The sequence below is a fragment of the Megascapheus bottae genome, chromosome 1, assembly GCF_031878675.1.
Source record: "Megascapheus bottae isolate mThoBot1 chromosome 1, mThoBot2.hap1, whole genome shotgun sequence".
NCBI classification, from domain to species: domain Eukaryota; kingdom Metazoa; phylum Chordata; class Mammalia; order Rodentia; family Geomyidae; genus Megascapheus; species Megascapheus bottae.
Genome location: NC_143509.1, coordinates 42,613,241 through 42,621,572, shown reverse-complemented (window position 1 = coordinate 42,621,572; position 8,332 = coordinate 42,613,241).

The following is an 8,332-nucleotide window of genomic DNA, read 5'->3' as shown; positions in this document are numbered from 1 at the left end:
ATTACTCTTCTTGTTATGTCCTCAAAGTTGAAAACTTATGTGTAGACACTTACATATGGATGTTTACAGCAACTGCCAAAACTTGAAAGAAGCCAAGATGCCCTCCAGTACATCAACTGATAGCAGGTATACAGACCATGGAACGTCATTCAAAAGTGAGCTATCGAGCCATGAAAAGACATGAAGGAAGCATATATGTATGTTGTTAAGTAGGACACCAGTCTGAAAGTACATACTTTTGTCCCAACTATATTATATTAAAGAAAAGGTAATACCACAAAAAAAGAAAAAATTGTAAGGTCAGTAGCAGGTTTCAGAGATTAAGAGGAAAGATTGATGATGACCAGATGGAGCTCAGAGAAGACTTTTTTTTAGGGTAATGAAAAATACCTGTATGAAATTATAATGAGAGATAAACATCATAAATCTGTCTATAGCCTGTCTGATACCAAGTATAACTTCTTATAAAAACTATTAATTTAGTTGACAGACCACTAGACCAACAAAGAAGTGATTCAGATCAACAAAATTAGAGATGCCAGAGGAAATACTTTTTAAAAGTCCAAGAAATTCAAATGATTATGAACTACTATACTCAAGTAAGATGGAAAACCTCATAGAAATAGATCAATTCCTAAGGACATACAAATTACTTAAGCTGAACCAAGAAGATATAAGTCAATTAAATAGGTCCATAACATGCAATGAGACTGAGGAAGGAAAACCCAGGTCCTGATGGACTTATGGCTGAATTTTATCTTTAAGACTTTTAAAGTTAAACTAATACCAATACTCCTCAACTTTTCCATGAAATAGAAACAGAAGGATCAATTCCGAACTCATGCTATGAAGCCAACATCACTCTCATTCCCAAACCAGTGAAGAAGATCCAGTGAAAAAGGAATACTATAGAACAATTTTTCTGATGAATAAAGATGTAGAACTCATTAATCAAATACTAGTCAATAGAATCCAGTAACTAATCAAAAAGTCATATATTATGATCAAGTAGGCTTCATCCCAGAGATGCAAGGCTGGTTTAATATATGTAAACCAATAAATGTAATGCACCACATCAATAGTTGAAGACGAGAACCACACGATCATCTCAAGACATGCAGAAAAATCCTGTGATAGGATACAGCATCCACTCATGTTAAAAGCTCTGGAGAAGGCCAGGAGTTTGGCCTAGTGGTAGAGTGCTTGTCTAGCATGCACGAAGACCCGGGTTCCATTCCTTGGTACCACATACATAGAAAAAAGCCAGAAGTGGTGCCGTGGCTCAACTGGTAGAAAGCCCAAGGACAGTGCTCAGGCCTTGAGTTCAAGGCTCAGGACTGGAAAAAAAAAGCTCTGGAGAAGCTAGGAATAGAAGGAACATTCCTTAAAATAATAAAGGTTATATATGACATACCAACAGGCAACATCAAATTGAATTGTGAAAAACTGAAACCATTTTCCCGAAAATCAGGAGCAAATCTGCAATATCTTCTCTCTCTATTCCTCTTCAGTAGAGTTCTGGAATTCCTGGCCAGAGCAAGAAAAGTCATGGGAAGAAAAGGACACAAAAGGGATTCACATAGGGAAAGAAGTCAAACTATTCTTATTTGCATGTCGCATGATATTATACTTAAAAGACCCAAAAACTCCACCCCCAAGTTCCTAGAACTGATCCACCACTTCAGCAAAGTGGCAAGATACAAAAATACAAAATTAACCCACAAAAATCAGTTCCCTTTCTGTATGCTATCAATGGACTAGCAGAGAGGAAAATCAGGAAAACAACTCCATCTGTAATAGCCTCAAAAAAAAAAATCTAGCAATAAACCTAATCAAAGATGTAAAATATCTTTATAGTGAAAAGTATAAAAATTTGAAGAACGAAATCAAAGAGGACACCAGTAAATGGAAAGACCTTCCAAGCTACAGGACACGTGTTATTAATATTGTAAAGTGGCTCTAACTGCCAAAAATGATATACAAATTCAATGTAATCCAAATCAAGATCTCAGAAATTTTTATTTTACTGAGATAAACAATCCAATTCACAGATAACAACAGAAGACCTAAAATAGCCAAAGTAATTCTAGGTTAAAAAAATATATAATGCTAGTCGTATCACAATTCCAGACCTCAAGTTGTACTATAGAGCTATAATAACAAAACAGGCTGATATTGACCCCAAAACAGACCAGAAGATGAATGGAAGACCCAGAAATAAAACCATATATTTATAGTTATCTGATATTTGATAAAGGGGCCAAAGACATTCAGTGGAAGAAAGATAGCCTGTTTGATAATTGGTATTGGGAAAACGGGTCAGCAACATGCAGAATACTGAAAGTAGATATGTTTGTTGCAATAATATCAATTTAAAATGGATCAAAGCCCTCACTGTCAGATCTGAAACCTTGAAATTACTCTGAGAGAAGAATAAGAGAAACACTAGAACTTATAGGTATAGATAGAAACTTTTTGAAGAGTCCCCGGACACAACAGATAGGAGATACTTGACAAGTGGGACTACAACAAAATGTTTCTGCACAGCTAAGGACATCGTTTCTAAACTAGAAAAACATCCAATAGACTGGGAGAGAATCTTTACCAGCAATATATCGGACAAAGGCCTTAATAAAAAACATACAAGGAGCTCAAGAAAGTAACCCCTCCAAAACTAATAAATGAATCACCAAATGAGCAAAGGACCTAAGAAGAGACTTCTAGAAAAAAAGGGGAGAATGGCCAAGAAATACATGAGGAAATGCTCATTATCTCTGTCTATTAAGGAAATACAAATCAAAAGCACCCTGAGATACATCTCACCACAGTAAGATTGGCCAATATTATGAATTTGAGTGACAAACATTGGCAGGGTTGTGGGGAAAAGGAACCCTACTGCACTGGAGATTCCTCAAAACTCTAAGCACAGATCTTTCCTACAACCCAGCCATACCACTCTTAGGCATTTACCAGAATCTCATAATTCACAATAGCCCAGTTATGGAAACATCCTAGATGCCCTACCATAAATGAGTAGATTCCCTCAAATGTGGTACTTACCCACAATGGAATTTCACCCAGCCATTAGAAAGAATAATATTACGTCATTTGCAAGGAAATGGATGGACTTAAAACAAATCATATTAGTGAGGTAAGCCAAGCTCAGAGAGACAAATGGCATATGTTTTCTCTGATGCCCAGAAGTTAGGTCTAAAATATGGTGGAATACGATAAACTATACAGGATTCTAGATGCTCACATACAGTGAGACTAAGAGAGGAGAAACACGAAGGTACAATGCCTATGTGTCTCTTTGCAATTATATAAAATTATATATGTATATATGCATATATATTAACAAACTCCAAGGTATGAAAAAAAGAGATCGTTCTTTTTTTTTTTTAATTGCTGATGATTCTGTTTTCTTTATGTATGATGTATTTGTGTCTATCCTTGGGAGGGGAGGAAAGCACATAACTTGAGGGGGAAAAAGTGAAGCAGGGGAGTTTACTGCACACTGATGAAAGTGAATTACACAACTTGTAGGGGAAGATGGGAGAAAGTGACTGGGAGAGAGCCAGGGAGCAGAAGATACTGTATAAAAGGAAATGCACTCAATACCTGACTCAGTCATTGTAATCCCTCTCTACATAACCTTTATAATAATAAGAAGTAGATTTTTAATAATAATGTGCCAATGTGGATATTTGTAACAAATGTAGCACGGTGGTATGAGGCTATGCATGTGTAAGAACAGAGAGCATAGGAGAATTCTTTATTCTTCCTGCTTAGAAAAATAAACTCTACTAAAAAATAAAAAGTTACCCTGTGGCCTAGTGGTAGAGTGCTTGCCTAGCATGTACAAAGTCCTGGGTTCAATTCTTTGGTATCACATACACAGAAAAAGGCAGAAGTGATGCTGTGGCTCAAGTGGTAGAGTGCTAGCCTTGAGAAAGCCCAAGGGCAGTGCCTGGGCCCCAGGACTGGCCAAAAAAAGAAGATAGCCATACATGGTAGTATACTGTGTATTCTTGTCATTCCAGAATTAGGGAGATTGAGGCAGGATGATCATAACTTTGAAGCTAGCTTGAACTACAAAATAATAAGACCCTGTCAATAAACAAACTAATAAGTAAATAGCAACATAAATTAAAGCTGGGTGCTTGTGATTTATATATACAATCCTAGCTACTCAGGGCAGCTGAGATTTGAGCATCATGGTTCAAGGTAGACTAGGCAGGAAAGTCTGTGAGACTCTTATCTCCAAAAAACCACCAAAAAGCTGGAATTAGGGGCCTGGAGTTTGGCCTAGTGGTACAGTGCTTGTCTAGCATACATGAAGTCCCTGGGTTCAATCCCTTGTTACCACATACACAGAAAAGGCCAGAAGTGGTGCTGTGGCTCAAATGGTAGAGCTCTAGCTTTGAGAAAGCCCAAGGACAGTGCTCAGGCTCTGCGTTCAAGCCCTGAGACTAGAAAAATAAAAGGATGGAATTAGAGCTGTAAATAAAGTGGTAAAGCATTAGCTTTGAGTGAAAATGCTCAGAACATCACCCAGATCCTAAGTTCAAGACCCTGGACTAGCACACACACAAGAAAAAGAAATTAAATCATATTCACAATCACCCTGTTATTGGAAAGTTGTTCTGGAAAATAACCTTATTGATCAGTATCAGTTTAACAGAGAAAACTTCATTGTTAATAGCTATGTCAAGTATATCAGAAAGCGCCACAGCAAAAGAGGGCGACATATACAGCAAATGCTTTTTTCTCTCTTTCTTTTTCCTTTTTAAAGCCAGGGATTGGTAGATGGTGCTTCTAACATCTGCACTGATGAATGTCTGTAGTGTTACTAAGCAACAGCTATCTGGAAACTAAGGAAACCTTAGAAATAGCACATTTGCATGGAATTTTGCAACTGGAATAGAATCTATACTTAGGGAGTGCTGCTTCGCCTTACTCCTTTGAAAATACAAGTTATAGCAAAAAGTAACAACCTTTTAAGAAAAAGGAAACTATCTTAAAGAAAAATATATTTTATTATAATTTATTGAACATTTATTTACATATAATATGGTATCCTTTGTAGGAGTCAACCTTCGCACATGACCATTGCTTGTGATTAGCAAAAGACTCCAGTTTATACCGTGTGCTAATAAAATCATTTTTTAGATCAAAGAGTAATACAAAACAATCAATTTTAATATTTTCCTTAAAATTCATTTTAAAGTTTGCTCTATGTTGCCTATTAACTAACACAATAAAGGCAGGGATATGATTGTAACATGATGGCACGATTGTATATAGCTTATATCTTTAGCCAATAAGAATAGAATAGAGAATGCCCAAAATAACCATTTTTATAAAACTAGGAAGTAAACTTCTAAGCAAGAATTTTGTAGACACCATTTCATTTATTATTGTTGCTAATATTTCATCTATTTGTTTTGGCAGTACAAGAGATTGAATTTATGGCCTCAGGCTTGCTAGGCAGGTACTTTACCACTTGATCTGTATCTCCAACCCCTTTTTACACAGGCCATATTCACACAGGGTCTACTTGATATCCAGACTGGCCTGAGTTGTCATTTTCTGTGATTTTTACATATCACAGTCATTGTGCTTCCCTGTGTAGCTGGGACAACAGGCACATAACATACTCTACCATTGATTGAGATTGAGTTTTAGGAATATTTTTGCCCAGGCTGGCCTCAAACCGTGATCCCCCTATTTCCATTTTCCAAGTAGCTAGGATTACAGACTTGAGCCACTTTGCATGGATAGACTCCACTTTTTTATGTAACAATTAAAACAGAATGTAATTGACATATGCTCTGTTAATTTAACTGAGGATAGGCCAGTGACTTTGTACACATAAGCTTAGGACAAAAACTAATTTACTACCACAGACTGTATTTTTTCCTATTCTCCTAGCTACTAAGGAGTTTGAGATTTGAGGGTCATGTTTCAAAGGAAGCACGGGCAGGAAAGTCCATAAGACTCTTTTCCCTAGTTAATTACCCCAAAAGCCAAGACTGGAGCAGTGGCTCAAGTGGTAGAGTGCTAGCCTTGGCCAAAAGAAACTCAAGGACAGTCAGTGTCCTGGCCCTGAATTTAAGTCTCTGGATCAGCACAAAAAACACAAACACAAACACAGAACAAAACAAAACAAAACAGTTGATTAGCTCTTAGCCTTAAAACAAGATTAAACGTTCCTGGAAAGTAACACAACGGCCACTGAGATCACACATTCAGCACTGCAAACCCTACCTCCTGGAAATGAGCCACCTTCGTCATCTGGCGTTTCCTCCACTGGAATATTTCAGGGTATCTCGATGTCATAAGCCATAGACATTAAAGATAAATCAATGTTCCACTGCCAAATCTGAACAAAATAAAAAATTGAAAATCAGACTTTGACTCATTAACATGAATTGTTAAATAATGTGAGATACTTGTCAATCTCCTTATTCCTAAAATTATATAGAAAACTGGCTCCCCCATGGAGCACTAGATACTGCTAAATATACCGAGAGAAAAAAATGATTTTGCAGTTACTACAGAAGGATTTGAGGCTCATCCTTATTGCAAAATGAAATTTTTAAAATTCAGACATCTTGAGCGTTATAAAGCAGTAAAGAGAATTAGATTTGGAGTAGTAAAATTAAAGACCACACCAAAGAAAGAGTGGGTGCCAGCCTGGAGGTGATGGTAACACTAGAGACTGAGCAAAGCAATGAATCTATTTTTGCAACTGTTCACTATACTTGTAGACTTTTGAATGCTAATTATTGCTTGGGACTGTGCTGTCTGATCCATCAGTCACGATCCTTTGCATTATTTACATTTTAACATCCACTTGCAATCTGTTAGAACTTGTGAACAGTACAGATACAGATGACTTCAATCATCACAGAAGTTCACTGCACAGCTGTGGTCCGGGTCTAAGGAAGCCATACTGGTTACAGTTTCCTGATTCGTCTATCTCCTGTTCAATAACACAAGTGATGGAAATATGCATACCATCTCTCCTCTACCAAAACAGATTAGAAATGTCATCACTAAGGCCACTGAAAATGTCAAACCATCAGAGCAAACAAATAAGAAGACCGTGGCCATTTTTATGGGAACAATATGTTACTTCACTTATGAATCTTCCTATATCAGGCCCATAATATCTCTGACCACAACTTGTCATGTATTCCTATCAATTACTGTAATAAAACACAAAGGCATCCTGACATCAATAACAAGGGACCATTCAGCTTACTTAGTGTACACACAAATGACTGTTTATTTATTAAATAAATTATAAATACTTTGTCATTTAGTTCTCACTAGACTAAGCCAGGGCCAATGTAAGCAGACAGAAAATACGGACAAAGTTCTAATTGGAGGGAAATTGTAAAGGATATACAAGACATAAGCAACAAAACTTTAAAGATTCATGTAAGCAAAAGAATCAGACCTAATACAATGAATATCATATTCCTTTGAATATCAATACAAATCCAGACTACATTTCACATTTGCTTTCACACTGTGTACTGACTAATCACAATTTTTTTCAGTAAAATTGACATAAATCTTATCATTTTACAAGGCCATACAATTCTTTTTCTGCTTTCTTTGCCTCACTTTCAAGGCTGCCAGGCTAACAAGAAAACTGCTTTCAAAAACGAGTGCATGATTTACTTCTCTAGAATAAGCACTGTAAATTCAAAGCAGATGACAGATAGGCAACTGAAAATTCAGTTTCCACAGGTAGTAGCAGGGTGTAATTTATAATGACAGATGTGAAAACCAAGAACCTGCTGGACGTGGTGGCTCATGCCTGTAATCCTAGCTATTCAGGAGGCTGGGATCTGAGGATAAAGGTTCAAAGACAGCCCAGGCACAAAAGGACCTGAGACTTTTATCTCCAGTTACCTAGTAGAAAACCGGAAGTGGGGCTTGGCTCAAGGGTAAGGCAGTAGCCTTGAGTTGAAGAGCTCAGGGATAGCACCCAGGCCCAGAGTTCAAGCCCCATGAGCTACAAAAAAAAAAAAAGAAGAAGAAGAAGAAAGAAAAAAGAAAATCAATAACCTGTTATATGAGTACATATTCATATTTAGATTCTAAAAGTAGCTCCAGTACACTCTTGTATGGCATAAAATATGATCTTCACAAATCAACTTTTGGTGTAAAAACTTTTTTTGTTGTTGTTTTTTTTGTTGTTTTTTTGCCAGTCCTGGGCTTGAGCTCAGGGCCTGAGCACTGTCCTTGGACTTTCTCAAGGCTAGAGCTCTACCACTTGAGCCTCAGCACCACTTCCGGCTTTTTTCTATGTATG